The sequence below is a fragment of the Furipterus horrens genome, unplaced genomic scaffold (assembly GCF_987537825.1).
Source record: "Furipterus horrens unplaced genomic scaffold, mFurHor1.1.pri manual_scaffold_2, whole genome shotgun sequence".
Taxonomy (NCBI): domain Eukaryota; kingdom Metazoa; phylum Chordata; class Mammalia; order Chiroptera; family Furipteridae; genus Furipterus; species Furipterus horrens.
The window spans coordinates 96,545,135-96,563,396 of NW_028327172.1; positions in this window are offsets into that span (position 1 = coordinate 96,545,135).

The window sequence follows — 18,262 nt, forward strand, 5'->3', positions numbered from 1 at the left end:
TCCGCTGAGAGACCGGGAGCCTCCTCCTCCATCCCCATGCCCTCTGGCCCTCACAGTCTGAGGCAATGGGGGTCTGCATTCCTTGGCATTGGAATCACAAGCTGATGCATTTGGTCTGCAGCCAAGGATGCTCCCCAGGTATTTTTCACCTCCCCTTAAGTACGAGCCTCTGTGCTTAACACAGTCCCACTGCTCGTCGTCACCAGCACAGCTTGATCTCTCCACCCAGGCTTCACTCCTCCTACCCATCCAGACGAGCACCACTTGTTTATAACTTCATATGTTGAACTTTCATGTAGCTTTATTTTCTGGAACTTCTGGTTATTTCTGATTTTGCAGTAGTTTTAGTCCTTCTTAGTTGTGGAGAGAGATGGAGTGTGTCAGTCTAGGCCTCTATCTTGGCCGGAAGACCGCTTCAACTTCTTAAACTAAGTGTTAACCCATACTTGTTAGTTCTCCTTCTTCCTTCTTTTTCCTTCAAGCAGCAGTTACCATCCTGAGGTCATTTGTACATCCCTTGCCTGGCTTTTACTTAGCTAATCTTACTTCTAGTTGGTCTGCCCTCTTCCATGTCATTCTTTACAAGCCCCAATTTTCTCTGTGGTTCTCACAGTCTCCTTACCTCCCGACCCCAGTCACGCTCCATAGATGATTTAGGAGATGTCTCTCTCTCTTCCCTGTAGAGTGGCCATCTGTGTTTAGCACATGCATTTCTCAGATTGTGAGGAACTTGCACTGAATCTCAATTGCATGACCAAACTTCTGGAGGGGGCAATATTTCTTATCCATCCAAAACTATCTCTTCTAGAATAGACAAATTAAAAAAGAGTAAATCTGGGTGACAAAAATATTCATGACTTCAAATTACAATAGGGAATGTAGCCATGAACTGAAAAGCTATTTAATTTATCTACAGATGGATAACCCAAGAGGCACTCTTGCTGTGTTCCCGCCTTCACCCTCACAGAAATCCCCTGGGCAGAAAGCCCTGGGCTAAATGAATTTCTTTCCTAACTCCCTTCTCTCCTTACCAACCTTTGCATTTTTAAGTGAAGGTGGGCAATAATTTTTGCCTCTCTAATGCATTAGGGGCATCCTGTAGACATGGGGAAAAGGCAGCAAAGGATCAATCAGACTGGCTCTTTAAGTTTCCCATGTCAGATGAAAGATAATTTCATGGAGGTTACTCAAAAGTCAGTAATTTAAAATTACATCAACTTTCCCCCAAAGCTGGCTTATTTTCTCACTATCACACCTCTTCTTCCATGTAGTAATGCCATTCTTGTTTGCTAAGAGTTTTGGATTGATTATCTCTGATATCCAGTCTTCTCACTGCTTTTTACACTCCTCTTTTCTAAAAAAAAAAAACATTTCTTCTTTGGCCACCTTTGATCAACTTACTCTGAATTAACCACATGCACCTGGTAGATGTGAACCACTGCACTTAATGTTTCCTTCCTCCAACCTATGTTACTTGGATTGTTACAGCAGATTCAGCAAGAATAAACTACTCAGAGACAATGGATAGGGAAAGCAAAAGGTTTATTGCCAGCGGCCGGGCCAAGACTATGTCTCCAAAATGGTACTGACCCCGAATGGGGTTTAGAGCAGAGTTTATATAGTAGATATTCAGGCATGGGATTCTAAGCTGGGGATTCGGGAGGGGATTTCAGGGTGCAGGGTCTGTTGTAATCAGGTTATTTATCTGTGGGCTGCTAACGTTTTCAGGAACTGGGGTCGCACTTGGTTGGAGCATAACTGTCATCTGCAGATACTGGAAACTCTGCAAGAGAGAAGTCTCAAAAAGGCAATTACTCAACATGCTAGCAGTAAATATTGACAAAATTTTTGCAGGCCTCAGGCAGAGGCCTTATGGGATGAATGCACTTCTTACAGGGAATAGCTGACGCCCCTACAGGATCATCAGATTAACCATCCTTCCCTGCTCTCAGAACACCCTCTCTTGCTCAAGGATACATCGATGCTTTATTTTACCTATGATACCAAAAGCAAACACTCTTTCTGCATTTAGAGGTATACCACTAGTTAGTCCCACCTGGCCTGATTTCCGTCAGTCTTTGCTTTTTGTCTTTCAAAGCTACTTTGTTAGGTGTATAAAGTTGGCTTATTGTTCTGACTCCTTTGTTCTTTTCAGTATCATGTAACATCTTTTTCCCCACCTATTAATGTTTCTGCCTTAAATTCTAATATATCTGATTAATATTACCAAACCAAATCTCTTTTGGTAAGTATTTGTATAGCATATCTTTTTATTTTTTTTCATTTTCAATCATTTAAACAACCTATATATAGATTTTTATTACATTGTTCAGTCTAATTATTTCTCAATAAATGAGCTTAATTTACTTACATTTATTGAGATTAACCATATATTTGGACCAATTTTACCATCTTAGTTATCACACTTTTTCTTTAGTTTCTTAATACCTTTGTCCTTTCCAGTGATGAAATGTTTCTATTTTTTTCTCTACTTCTTTGATCATTGTCATTTGTGTTATCATTTTTTTCAGTGACAAGCCTTAATTTTAACATATATATTTTATCTTTCACTACTTATACCCTCTTCCTGATGATGACAACCATCTTAGTATGACTTAATGAGTCTGTAGAGTCAGGTGCACTGCCAGATAGAAGCATGTGCATACAAAGTAGACAAAGAAAACTGGTTTTATAGTAATTTGATTAGCTCCCCCTCCGTGATGGAATTAGCTCCCCCTTCACTCTCCTTCTTCCCCATGTCTCCATTACTGGTTAATCCAGGTTCACAATCTAACACGATTAACTACATAACTCAGGGTGTGATTAACTAACTGTAATCTAGTTATAGGTTTATCTCCAACATATTTGCAAAGTTATCTAGCTACATTTTCCCATTTCTCTGTGTTAGGTGACAACAATATTCCTCCTTTTGATCCCAGAGATATGTGTGAGGAGCTGTGGAATGTCATTTCCTCACCCCTTTTCCATGATTCATCTGTTAATGATCTCCTACTGGTTTGAGAGTCACTGGCTTGCTTCTTTATCCCTAACAATAGGTATAGATTTGTTTTTATTTCTCTTTCTAGACACACAGAATGCACTTTCATTTTAAGTACTCATGTCATTCATTTTTTCCCTACCTATTTCCTCCATTCTCTTCTCCTGGAACTCTCATTAGAAATAAAATACCCTCCATGTCTCTTAACTGCTCTTTCATGCATATTTTAAAATCTTTTTCAATCTCTCTGTCTCTTTTTCTCTCTGTGTAATAGTCTCACAATCTTCAATATGCCCTTTCATATACTCATTTTTATCCTATATTGTGAGTTTTTAATTTTTATTTTAATTACTACATTCCTCAACTCCAAAATTTTAGAATGGGTTTCTTTTCCATATCACTGTATTTTACTTTTCTTTCTTTCTTCTTTTGTTTCATAATTCTACTTAATGCTACATGCCTTCATTTATATTTTTAAGCACCCTAAATGGAGGCCTTTGTCTATGCTCATTTATTTTCCTGATTCTTTCTGTCTATTGCCTTTCTTAACATTAGTTTTCTCCATGTGATTTAGAATTTTGTTTTGCTGGTTCATCTTGTCTCTTTTCTTTTCTTCTTTTTCTTTCTTGCTTTCCCTCACATCCTCACCCTTCCTGGTCCAATGTTTTGCAGCCACCTGAACCTAGTCCCAGGGTTCTAAGTGCAAAATCAGACACTATAATGGTCATTTGGAACCTTGGCACCTTCAAGAAAAGAGAGACCTCACAGATGGAGTGACACAACTGGTGATTCAGTTTTAACTCCTGCGGCTGTTCCTCTATTCTCTACCTCCCTGAGTTTCCACTGCTAAAACCTGCAACCCCCAGGTAGCAGTTGATAATAACATTCTTTTGAGTGCATGGAGAGCCCAACCTCAGCCCCTGGATCTCCCCTGCATTTCATGGGATTTTTTGTCTTTTGCCTTGTAGAAACTTCCCTCCCAGCTGGCAATGTCTGCTGGCCAACCTGAACTCCACCGACATGGCTTTGATCCTGCTTACCATTTTGCATTTTTGTTTCATTTATAGTCCATGAAAGTGTATAATAGTACTTCTCTCTTTTTCTTTTTAAAATATTTTTAAAATTCATTTACTTTTTATAGAAAGGGAAATGGAAGGAGAAAGAGGGAGAGAAACATTGATGTGTGAGAGAAACATGAATTTGTTGCCTCTCACACCCTCAATCGGGGACCTGGTCCTCAACCCAGGCATGTGTCCTGACAGAATCAAACTGGCAACCTCTTGGTTTGCAGGCCAGTGTTCAGTCCACTGAGCCACACCAGCCAGGGCAATAGTACTTCTCTCTTAATATTTAAAATTTCTTTGTGTCTGAAACAGATGGGAAGTGTGTCAAAGTTCTGCTTACCTGTGTTAACTTGGCCGCAATCTAACCTTACTTCCAACTACTTGCCAAAATAAGACCTGTGATTCAGTTAGGAAGCTAAATGCTTTTGCCCATGTTGTATCCTATATTGGAAAGCCTTCTTTTTGTTTTTGTAAGTTCTTAAAGCCTTAGCCCAACTATGTTCTCCCTGGCAATGGCTTCGCCAAATGCTCTAACCCTTACTTGTTTGGTTCTCCTTTGAATTGCCCAGGTACTGTGAATCCCAGGCAAATGGAAGCTTAACATTCATTGCTTAGTCATTCTATGAACTATTTAGGAGATCTATAGTTTACAGGAACTAGTGATTCAGGCATTACTAAACTAGCTAGTAAAACTAGATGAGCCCTAATAATGCTGATTTTATTGTGTTTTATTTATCACTTAGTTACCACCAAAAAGTGAGCAAAAACTTGCTCTTTCAGATTCAGATAAATTCATAAGTATTGCTATTACACTTTTATACACATAATAAAGAGTTCATTTTAGTTATGAGATTAATTTTAATATTATATAGTTTTTAGTTCTTCATTTATATAGTTTTAAGTTTCAAATGACACTGCTATATTTTCCAATTACAATTGAACTATAGAATCTAGAGAAAATACATTTGATAAATATGGAGGATTTACTAAGATCTAGATACATTATTTATCAATGTTTAGTCTACTCATAAAATGTTCATTCAGTACCTATATCTTAGCTTCTAATTTTACTTAATAGCTTCACTTAAATTTTCAGTTCTTCTAGCTGGATGATAAACTCCTGGTGGTAGATAATGTTCTGCAGGACCTTGGAGACAGAAACCTGGCCCTATCATCCATGCAAATCAAAGACTTAGCATAGGGTTTGGCACACAGAATAGTTCAATAAATGTTTTGTTTGTTTTGCTCCAGTGCTCAATCAATTCATTTTTATTTTATTCAATCTTTTCTTAAATTATATTTTATTGATTATGTTGTTACAGTTGTCCCAAATTGTTTTCCCTTTGCTTCCATCTTCCTAGTACCCTCCTTTGCTCCAGCAATTCCACCCCCCTTATTTCATGTCCATGCATCATGCATATAAGTTCTTTGGATTCACCCTTTCCTATATTATTAACTTCCCCCTGTCTATTTTGTACCAACCAATTATGCTTCTTACTCCCTGCCCCATTTCTCCATTACTCTCTTTTCCCTTCACAGCTGATAACCCTGCAAGTGATCCCCACACCTATGATTGTGTTGCTGTTCTGGTTGTTTGCTTAGTTTATTTTTGTTTTTATTTTTTAGATTCAGTTGTTGATAGTTGTGAGTTTGTTGTCATTTTAGTGTTCATAGTTATGATCTTCTTTCACTTAAATAAGTCCCTTTGACATTTCATATAATAATAGCTTGGTGATGATGAACTCCTTTAGCTTTACCTTGTCTGGGAAGCACTTTATCTGCCCTTCCATTCTAAATGATAGTTTTACAGGATAGAGTAGTCTTGGTTGTAGGTTCTTACTTTTCATCACATTGAATACTTCTTGCTAGTTCCTTCTTGCCTGCAAAGTTTCTTTTGAGAAATCAGCTGAGAGTCTAATAAGTACCCCTTTGTAGGTAACTCTCTTCTTTTCTCTTGTTGCTTTTAAGATTGTCTCTTTATCTTAAACCTTTGGCATTTTAATGTGTCTTGATGTGGTCCTATTTGGGTCTAGCTTGTTTGGGACTCTCAGTGCTTCCTGGACTTGTATATCTAGTTCCTTCACCAAATTTGGGAAGTTTTCCTTCATTATCTTCTCACATGAGCTTTCAATTTTTTGCTCTTTCTCTTCTCCATCTGGCACCCCTATGGTTTGGATGTTGGCACATTTAAAGTTGTCCCAGAGATTCCTAAGCCTCTCCTCATTTTTTTTTCAATTCTTGTTACCTCATTTTGTACTGGTTGACTGTATTTTTCTTCCTTATATTCCAAATCATTGATTTTAACCCCAGTTTCCTTCTCGTCACCATTGGTTTTGTGTAAATTTTCCTTCATTTTATTTACCATAGCCTTTACTTCTTCCCTTATGTGTTTGTCATACTTAAGCATATGTGTCAAGACTGTGAGCATCTTTATCACAGTATTTTGAACTCTGCATCTGTTAGGTTGGCTATCTCCTCATCATTTAGTTCTCCCACTAGAACCTTGATCCATTCCCTCTTTTGATCCATTCCTCATCTTCACAGGCTCCTGAGTTTGTTTGCCTCTGGCTCTTGGGTGAGCTGTCACACCTCTTACATTGTAAGGGGTGGAGCCTTAGGTATTCATCAGTACAAGGCAACCCATTTCACCATGTTGTGGCACTGTGTTGGGGGGGGTGTCTGAGAGGGAACGATGCCTCTTGCTCAGCACTCACCCCTTTTCCAGGCACTTCTCCTACTTCCATGTGGAACTGGTGCCTCTCTAGCTGTTGGTCTGGCTGTTGCTCCCAGAGTGAGTGGGTCTGTGGAAATTCTAGGATGGTGAGGTCCCTTTAAACAGGCAGATTCTGCTGAGAGACCAGAAATTTCTGCCTCTGCCCCAACCCCCACTGGTTTGCACAGTCAGAAGCAATGAGGCTTTCTAGTCCCTGGCGCTGGAACTGTAAGCTGTGTGGTCAACTCTGGTGCTGGAAATACTGCCCAGGTGTCTCTCTTGCCTTTTTAAAATGTTTTATCACACTGCCTGTCACTGCCACTGCTGCTGCCAACACCACACCGTGTCCTTTTCGCCCTGGCTCCGCCCCTCCTACCTGTCTGAATGAGTATTTCTTCTTTATATCTTTGTTTATTGGACTTCAAAGCAGCCTGATTTTCTGGAACTTCTGATTGTCTCCAGTTTTGAAATAGTTGTATTCCTTTTTAGTTGTGGAGGGAGTTGCAGCATGTCTGTTTAGGCCCCCATCTTGGCCATAAGTCTCAAGATTGCCTACTTTCTTTAATCTTGTCTATGGTAGATAATTTACAACAACTGGGCACCAATGCCTGTGATTTGTGAGTGGCTATAAACTAAAAGCAGTAGTTAAATCTTAGGACACAGACACCAGGATGATATAATGAACCACTAGTATTTGGATTGTTACAGAGAACTTTCTGTGTATCTGAAGTTCTTCAGGGCCAGGGTTTTGTCTTCTACATATTTTTAAATCTCTGTTAGTGTCTAATATGGTAATGTCACAGGTGGGCACATGTAACCAGGTTCTTGGTGATCGAAGACAAAGATGAACAAGACACACAGAGAGTTTATAGCAGAAAAAGAAAGAACAGATTTACTAAACAATAGCGCACTCCACAGAACATGGGAGCAGTCCAACTCTGAGCAGAGATTGACCTCAGGGTCTGGAGGGATTCTATTCTTATCAGGCAAATATTTCCTGGCTAGTTTTGGCAGGATTTTATTGTGCATGTACAAGTAGTTATATTACTTTAAAGGTACTGAGCATGTAGTCTCCCATGAGTGGCTGCTGGGGAAGGGGGTCCCACAATGTTAATTTATTATAACACTATTATAATGAAGCAGGGGTCATGTAGAATCTTCTGCGCAGGTTCAGTCATGATTCACCATCCTTCTGTGCTTTTCCAGAAAATGGGGAAAACTGGTCTTAGAATAGGGTCTTAGAATAGGGTTTCTGTTCTGTATCCATGTCCTTTGTCTCAGTCTAGGGGTGCCCTTAGAGTTTCCTCCCTTCTGACTAACTTCTGCCTCAGTAATGCAAGCCAGCTTAGGTGTTCCACAAATTCTGGTTACATCAATGCCATTTTCAGAGATGCCTATGTGATGAATTTGAAAACTGAGAGAACTGAAATAGCTTCTTGGAGAAGCCATCCTCAGATGGACTGGGGAAAACTCTAGCATCAGCACAGGGCAATAATTTATTATCAGGCATAGGACTTGGAGATGTACCACTTTTTGCCAGATTAGCTGTGTGACAAACTCATTTTCAATGCTAAAATTAAATTCCCCATCTCTAAGAGCCTTTTCCCCGGGTTCTCTAAGCCTGATAGTTTGGTAGTCCTAGATAATGCAAAAACAATAGTAGGGCTTCTTCTTTGTCTGATGTGTGATTAGTTTTTCTTGGTTATTTTTGTACTTTAGCATTTTATCTACCTCTTGAGACTTTGATGCTGGGCACTTATTTTATCAATTTGAATTTTAAAATGCTGTCATCCTTTGTGGGAAAAGATAAGAGTGCTTTTGTTGTTGTTGTTGTTTCATTTGTGGAGCTGTTCTTTGTTTTATCAGTAATTCATATGTCAGAAAAAAACTTGAATGGGATCTGTTCTGAGTTTCTGAAGGACACATGCAGATTAGAAGTCATCCTTCAGTGAGTTTTCCTAAATCTGAAAAAATTTCACCATCTTCTCTGTATCCAGGCTTTTGTCTTTGCATGCTGTGGTAGGCTACTGAATAACAGCCCCCCTCCCCAAAATGTTCAGGTTCTCATTCCCAGAACCTGTGAATGAATATGTTACCTTATATGACAAATGGGAATTTTCAGATGTAATCAAGGATCTTAAGATATGGAGATTACCTTGGATTATCAGAGTGGGCCCAATTCATCACAAAGTCCTTATAAGAGGAAGGTAGAGGGAGATTTTACTACATTAGTAGAAAAGGTGATGTAATGATGGAAGCAGAGACTGAAGTGATGCACTTTGAAGATGTAAGATGAGGCCACAAGCTAAGGCATACAGGCAGCCACCAGAAGTGAAAAACAGCAAGGAAACAGATGCTTCCCTCTGAGCCTCTAGAAGTTGACACCTCTGCCAACACCTTGATTTTGGCTCAATGAAAGTGGGCTCTGACTTTCAGAATTGTAAGAGTAAAAAAAAAAAAACTGTGTTGTTTTAAGTCACTAAGTCTATAGCAACTTGTTATGATGGCAACAGTAAACAAGTACATATGTCATATACTGTAAGTACCCAACCCATTTATAAAATGTCACAGAGTGCTAGAAGTCCTCATTTAAATAGGGCTTTAAAGACCACAGTTTCCAGCAGCCCAAGTGATATTTGAATCCCCATGGTGATACCTGTTGCAGTGATCACAGCAAGGAGAGGGAACTATCTACCTGGCACATGGCCCATTTCACCTCAGACAGCTCCACTCAAGGGAAATAAAACATGTTACAAAACAGTCCTTCCCAAGAGAACTTTGATACAATGGAAAGAGAAATTTAGATAGGTCTGAATCCTGAATGCACCTTAGTCTCCTCAGCTGCACAACGAGGATAAAAACATGTACCTTGCTGGGTTGTTGAGAGGATTAGAAATCCCATCCTAATACCTGATATGGATTAGTTACTCACCAAATGATAGCATCATAATTTTTATTGTGAACCAAATCAGTTTGTTTGTTTTTTTCTATAGCTTTACCCAACTGGGCAATCTATACTTTATGGCCATGTAGAAACATCTAATACCTTCACTTATGTGAAAAACCTTTTAATATTAAAAAGTAACAGTGATACCTGTAAGACTACCTATCCAGTGAAGCTGTCCCAGATACCTCAGCTGTAGCTCATATGTCATAGTTTAAAGCTCCTTCATCATATTCCAACCTCAAGCTCTACCCCATCCCTAGTATAGAAATAAGACACATGGATGAGGACAGGATTTGTTTGAGGGGTTCACAGCCCCTGTGAAATGGGAAGGTCAAGGTATCAGCACCCATATTCTCCATCAATTTCCCCATCCAACTGCTATGACTCCATGTTGGGGGATGGACCATATGATAACCTTTAGTCATTGATATTTAAGGGATGGGCTCTTTGTAGTTCAGTGACCAGAGAATAAAGAATAGGCTAGGCTCAGAAGGAGCACTTTGATGGTAATAGTATATATATATACACAGGGGTGGGCCAAAGTTGGCTTACTGTGCCATAGTGGCATTCTTTTGAGTTAATAAAGCTATTGAAATAATCATAACCTGCACATCCTTTTCTATGCGAACAACTATAAAGCTACTTTTGCCCACCCCAGTATAGTATATGGATAGGTGCCCTTGAAAGAACTGGGGATTTAAAAAGGAGGCAAAAAATACAAAACAATGAAAGAGATCTTATGCATGAACTAATGATAGTAGATGACCGCAAACTCATGATTGGTTGCTTGCCTTCAATCTAGGATTGGGTATTTACAGAGGATACAGGGTGGAGAGTCGTCGGCAGCCGTCCGTCTCGAGAGACGATGGCGTAGCTTCCTGAGAGTCTATCTGCACCGCCGAGAATGGCTGTGCAGTCCGATTCGGGAGTGACAATCCTGCCGCACTTGGTACAGGTGAAGGCAGATGGCTGTTGTTGCTGCTGCTGACGCTGCTTCCGCCTCGATCTTTTCTGGACCGCCTCCTCGTTGCGCGCAGCCTCCGCCCGTGACGTACCTTGCCTGACCGCGAGCCTCCAGGCTAGGCGGTCGTCTGCTTGAACTTCCCATGTGTTGAGATTGATGGAGCATTGTGTCATGTCCTTTTTGCAGATGTCTTTGAACCGCAGTTTTGGGCGCCCTGTCATCCTCTTGCCGACGACGCTGAGGAGAGAGATGCCCCGGTAGTTGTTGCAGTCGCTGCGGTCTCCTTTGTTCTTGTACATGGTGATAATGTTGGCGTCTCTCATATCCTGGGGGATGTAACCCTCCTTCCAGCAGAGACAGAGTAGATGGTGGAGCGGCTGTAGCAGGACTGGTTTCCCGCTCTTTAGGATTTCTGGAGGGATTCCGTCGCTTCCTGGTGCTTTCCCGCAAGCAAGGCGGTCGATGGCTTTGCCGAGCTCTGCCGCAGTAGGTGGGGTGTCTAGCTCCTCCATGACTGGTAGGTCTGGGATGGCTTTAAGAGCAGTGTCTGTTACGGTGTTCTTCGTTGCGTACAGCTCGAGGTAGTGCTCGGTCCACCGCCGCATTTGCTGTTCCTGGTCAGTGATGACCTCACCTGTCTTGGACTTAAGGGGGGCGATCTTGGAGGGGATTGGGCCTGTTGCCTTCTTGATACCCTCATACATTCCTCGTGCGTTGCCTATATTGGCGGCTTCCTGAATGCTTCTGCACAGGTTTAGCCAATAGGAGGGTGGAGAGTAAAGCAAAGGAAACTGGATAATGGGATGATATGAATGAGTTGGGGTGGCTGGGGTGGGAGAGATAGGGTGGTCAGAGAAGGCCTTTTTGAAGAGATAATATGTAGGCTGAAATATGAGTAATGAGCAGAATCACACAAGTCAGACAGTGACCTTAAGAACTGGAAGATAACTAAGGGCCTGAGACAGGAAGAGATAGATATGCTGAAGCATGAAAAACAGAAAAGCAGGTCATGGCAGCTAGTGGGTGACAGCATGGTTGGTTTCTGGTGACATCCTTATTCATGACCTGCAGATGGCTGCCCTCTCTGTGCATGCTCAATGGTCTTTCCTTGAAGCATGCACAAGGAGAGAGCAAGAGCTTTGGTTTCTCTTCTTTTAAGAACACAAATCCTACCAGATCAGGGCTTTCCTCTGATGACTTCACTTTAATTACTTCTGTAAAAATCTTATGCAGTCAAATTAGTGGTTAGGGTTTTAGCATATGAATTTTCAGGGAGAAGAATTCAGTCCACAGCAACCCCCAACTTTTTAAAAGTTGTATTTGTTTGTTTTGTTGTTATATCTAACACACATAGATACTAGCTTAATTTTTTTAATCCCCTATTTTCTATTAAAAATAGGAGTAAAACTCTTGAATCTATACTATTGGCAAAACCTCAAAATGTTTCTTATCTATTTGCTCCCTTCTCAATCTATACCATCCTACAGAGATAGATCTCTATTTTAAAGACATCTGGAAGGGTGATTCCAACCAGAGGCTTTTTGGATGGCCAATGTCAGCACTTAAGCCACTAACATATCTTTCTGATATCCAATAAAACTTGTCCAATTTTTATTATAAATACAACTAATGACATTTTCAATTCATTCTTTTAGTATCTTGCCATATCAAACCACTTGTGTATACATCTTTTGTTAGATTGCCTCAACAATTTTGAGAAGTATACAAAGAATTTCTAGTTCTTATTTTCCACAGGAGCAAGAAGTTAAATGACTAAACCACAACAGAGCCAGCAATAAAATCTATTTAAAAAATAATAAAAAAGTGGTTGGTTTTTCCTGTCTTTTCTTTTTCCCCCACACAATGTTTCAATAGTTAAACAACGCTTTTCCCATGCAATATTTCAGTCATTAAACAACTGTTTAAAAATTCTTAATTCTATAAGTAGGTATTAAGGAAGGTACTGGGAGAGAATAAACATGTAGATAAGAGATGTTTTCTCTTCTTTAGGAGCTTACATTAGCTTACATACTATTTCCCACAATCCAAACAGAGCATGGCTACACGAAGGCAGCCATGTCTTTCTATTAGTCCTTAAATTAACTCTGTGAGCATCCAATAATTTTGAATTATGGTTTAATGTTTGCTTATTATAAGGATTATGATTAAAATGCAATTAATCTCTGATAAAGCCTTGTCTACACTGAAGCACAAAATCAAAATTTTGAGGGTTACGTTTTACTTTTATTACTTCTTTAGTAACTAACTTCTGGTTAATCAAATAATTGCTAAAATAAATCCACGTGAGTTATTGATGATAATATTGAATTGACTTTTTCTTCACAATATTTTGAGTCATCCCATGATTTTGGTTTTCATACCTCCTCCAATGTCTTAATGTTTATAGTACTACCATGAATAATAAAATATTTTGAAAGGTACTTAAAATATAGCTAGTACAGATAAACAATCTTCCCATAATTTACACATTACTTTATCTTTCTGATTTCAGTGATTAAGTACTTTCTTTCCTCTTCTTTAAATTATTTTCTAAATATCTACTGAAACACTTCTTCAAGATTTTGTCTTTCGAGAAAGGAAGATGGCGGAGGAGTGAGGGAAGGCTGAGCTCTCAGGCTCCCAAGACCCGTCTGTAGTTTGGACTAATTGCAGACAGAACATCTCAGTTAGCAGCTGGAAACTGGAAGGAGTCGAGCCTTGGCACTGCTGGATTAGAGAAAAACCATCTGGGAACAACCTGTTTAGTGAGGATAGCAGAGGAAAAGGGGACGAAACAGGATTCCTGGCTGGGGTGGCTGCCTGAGCTGTGGCTGGAAGGACACAAAGGCTTTTTGGCAACCACAGGCTTCCCCAAAGGGGAGTCAGGAGGAAAGCGGATCTCTGTCCACTGGCAGAGACGAGACTTGACCAGGCGGCATTGGCGCTGGAAGATGGGAGACAGCGTGCTGTTGTACAAGTGAAATCATAATTTTTTTCTTTATATTTTTATCTTGTGAACTGTGGAGAGGGGGGGAAAGTTTGGGGGTGATAGGACATTCTTGAGGAGTGCAGGTGCAAAAGTGCACTCGCCCACTCCCCAACCCTCCCCTTGGGTCCCGCTCGCACATAGAGAAGTGCCCTCATTCATTGGCCCAGGTGTGCAGGGCCGCGCGTCCAGGTGCCCCTCAGACACACCTCAACAGACATAAGATCAGTGCCCCAATGGGCACAGGGAGGGCCCACTGGACACACAGAAGACTGTGCATAGTCGCCCCTGGCCAGCTCCACTAGGCGCCAGGCCGGAGCGCAAAGCACTTGCTCAGGCTCTGCTCGTGCCCGCCCAGGCAGATGCGGGAAAGGTGGGTGGCTGTGGCACAGGAACAGCAAGCAGCAGCTACTCACAGACACTTACTTCTACTGAGCACAAATGTCTGGGGCCCCGCCCTAAGAGGCGAGAGACCAACTCCTGGAGCGCTGTGTGGCAGGCCTAAGGCTAGTTCCCCACCTGCCTTGAGCGCGCACTGGCGCGTGAGTGCAAAAGCACCTTCCCGGCTTTCCCAGAGCTCGGTGCGGCAGGCCTGAGGCAAGCTCTCTGGTCGCCTTAAGAGCTCACAGGCATGCATGCAAGGGCACCTTGGCTAGCTCCAACAGGCACCAAAGGAACGTGCCATGAGGGGGCACACCACTGCTGCAAGGAAAAGGAACCTCTGACCCACCTCGGTAGACCAGCTGTGGACAGAGAAAAACAAGACAACACACAAAGGCTGAACTGACATCTCCACAAAAGAATTCAAGACAAAGTGGATAGAGTGTCTCTCAATCAACTAGACAGAAGGAAGATCCTAACAAAGAGCATCTGAAATACAACCAGACAGCATAAACAAATGACATAAAGGGTACCCCAAGAACATCAGGCTCAGGAGATCAAAGAGACTGCATCACTGAAACCCCCAGATCTCCCATAAAGAATCTCATACCACAAAGGTGGGAAGGCAAAGCAGACAAATCCAAATAACAAAAACAAGCAAGAAGAATCCAACATGGTAAGACACAGAAACAACCTCTCAATGAAAAGAAAAGAAGAATCCCCAGAAAGAGAGGTAGATGGAATAGACATAGCCCAAATGTCAGACGTGGAATTCAAAACATTGGTGGTGAAGAAGCTCAATATACTCGACAACCTTAAAAACAACTATGACAACCTCCAAGGAAGTTACCAGCAGCTCCAAGAAAATTACAGGGAACTTGCAGAGAACTACACCAACATAAAAAAAGACATAGAAACTATCAACAAGAACCAGGAAGAAATGAAGAATGCAATCTCTGAACTGAAAAACACAGTAAAATCAGTCAAAAGCAGACTAAATGAAGCAGAGGATTGGATTAGTGAGTTAGTAGATACCGTAGAAAAAAATTCTCAGATGATACAGCAAAATGAAAAAAGATTGAAAAAGTATGAAGAAGAGGTAAGGGAATTACAGGATAACATAAGGAAGAACAATATAAGAGTAATTGGAATCAAAGAGAGATCAGAAGAACAAGGAATAGATAAACTGATAGGAGAAATACTGACAGAAAATTTTCCCAACCTGATGAGAGAAAAAGTTATGCAAGTCCAGGAAGCACAGAGAGTTCCAATGAAGAGGAACCCCCAAAAACCCATTCTAAGGCACATCATAGTTACAACGGCAACATTCCAAGACAAAGAGAGAATCCTAAAAGCAGCAAGAGAAAAACAGCAAATAATTTACAAGGGAGCTCCAATAAGGCTATCGGCCGATTTCTCAACAGAAACACTACAAGCCAGAAGGGAATGGTCAAAAATATTTCAAGCAATGAAAAACAAAGACCTACAACCAAGAATACTCTACCTAGCAAGGCTCTCATTCAAAATAGAAGGTGAAATACGGAGTTTCTCAGATAAAGGGAGACTAAAAGAATACATCTCCACCAAACCAGCATTGAAAGAGATGCTAAAGGGAATACTCTAAGAAAAAGGAAGAGAAAACAACAACAAAAAAGAGTAGAGGGACAGAGGTGCAAAGGGAAATGAATAAAAATATGTCAATAATAACCTTAAATGTAAATGGATTAAATGCTCCAATTAAAAGACATAGGGGAATGGAATGGATAAGAAAACAGGACCCGCATATTTGCTGTCTACAAGAAACACACCTCGGAGAAACAAGATGGCGGAGGAGTAAGTGGAAGCTACACTAACTTCCTCCCAGAACTAGTCTGGATTTACAACGCAATTTTGGAGAAATCATCTGGAATAACCAACCGAACACTAGCTGGAGAGAAGTCTTATAACCACGGAGAGACAGAAAAGGCCACTACATCACAACGTGACCGGTAGGGAGTGCGGAGACGCGGAAGGGCTGGCTGGGCTCACACGGGTGGCAGCTGAAGGGACTGAGAAACAGCTCAGCAGCCGGAGGTTCCCCCTGAGAAGGGCAGGGTCTAAATCCCCAGCTGAACTTCCCAGTCTACAGCAACAGAGTGGAAAGTAAAATAGTATCCAGCTGAGAAAAGCGAAAAGCCACAGGGTATCTTGCTAGCCGGAGAGAAACAGCTGGAGAAAAAGAGCTCTTAAGCGGATCACATACAAAAATATTTTGGCCCCCACTTACCCTGGGCTCAAGCGGAGGAAAGGCAGAGAGGACTGGAGACGCTTGGGGAGAGTTTGGTGTGGTGGCTTTGAGGGGAGAGCTGGGGAAGCAGCCGGCCGGGTCCCACAGCTGACTCATCCCCACACTGCAGGCAGACCATTCCCGGCCAAGTGGCATCAGCCTGAGAGGAAGCAAAGGCCCTGCCTACAGGAATTAAGCTGCCACACCCACAGTCCTTAAGCCTGACGGCTAATCACAGATTGAATAGATTATCAACTAAAGGAGACAGACAAAGGCAGTAGATCCCTGGAAGTCTCGAACAGGCTGTCTAGGCCCAGACTGGTACAGGATCTGACGCGACCAGGGGCAGATCCAGGAAGTGCAGATCATTCTAAGAAGCACCAACAAACAATAGGAGTCACAAAAATGGGGAGACAGAGAAACAACCCCCCATCGAAAGGAAAGGCAGAGTCCCCAGAAAGAGTGCTAAATGAAGGAGAGGGGAGCCAACTATCAGATATGGAATTGAAAGCATGTATTATGGAGAAGCTCAATGAGCTCAGCGGAAACTACAAAGAACTCCAGGAAAACTACAGTGAACTCCAGAAGAACTATAAGGAACTTACTGAGAACTATACCAGCATCAAAAAGGACATGGAAGCTATCAATAAGAGCCAGGAGGAAATGAAGAATACGATCTCTGAATTGAAGAACACAGTAGAAGGAATTAAAAACAGGCTAGAGGAAGCAGAAAATCGGATCAGCGAGCTGGAGGACAATGTAGACAAAAACTCACAGACAGTGCAACAAAATGAAAAAAGACTGAACAAGACTGAAGAGGCTCTAAGACAGCTGCAGGACAACATGAAACGTAATAATATCCGTATCATAGGAATTCCAGAAGGAGAAGAAGAAGAGCAAGGGATAGAAAACCTCTTTGAAAAACTAATGACAGAAAACTTCCCTAACATGAAGAGAGAAAGAATCATGCAAGTCCAGGAAGCACAGAGGGTCCCAATGAAGATGAACCCCAACAGGCCCACTTCAAGACACATCATAATTAAAACGCCAACATTCAAAGACAAAGAGAGAATCCTAAAAGCAGCAAGAGAGAAACAACTAATAACATACAAGGGAGCTCCAATAAGGCTATCATCAGATTTCTCAGCAGAAACACTACAAGCCAGAAGGGAATGGCAAAATATATTCCAAGTAATGAAAAACAAAGGCCTACAACCAAGAATACTCTACCCAGCAAGGCTCTCATTCAAAATGGAAGGTGAAATAAGGAGTTTCCAAGACAAAAGAAGGTTAAAAGAATACATCTCCACCAAACCAGTATTGCAAGAGTTGCTAAAGGGTCTGCTTTAAGAAGATGAAGAAACAGAGAGAGACAGAGAGAAACACGAGTACAAAGGGGGGAAATGACAATGAATAAATACTGAAAGAAGGAAGGAACTTCTACCATTTGAAACAACATGATTGGAACTAGAGAGAATTATGCTTAGCAAAATAAGCCAGGCAACAAAAGAAAATTACCTTATGCTATCACCTGTTAAAGGAAACTAATGAACAACACAAACAAATGAGCAAAATTGAACCAGAGGTATGTAAATGAGGAATAAACTAACAGTAACAAAGGGGGAGATGGGAGGGAGAGAAGTGGTAAGAAGGGGAAGGGTCTAGTCAAAGAACATGTATAAATGATCCATGGACATGGACAGCTGGGTGGGGACTGAATGTGGGAGAAGGGAGGGACAGGGTGCAGAGAAGCAAGAAGGGAAAAAAGTGAGACAACTGTAATGGAAAAACAAACAAACAGAAAAATTTTTAGTGGGGGGAAAAATAAAAATATAAAGAATAGAAATGCAAGTTCAGTGAATATTAGAAGGACAAGGATTTTCCTTCACACTGTATATACTTTCTCCCTATCTGATCCCTCCAGAATTTGGCATTTTAAAGAA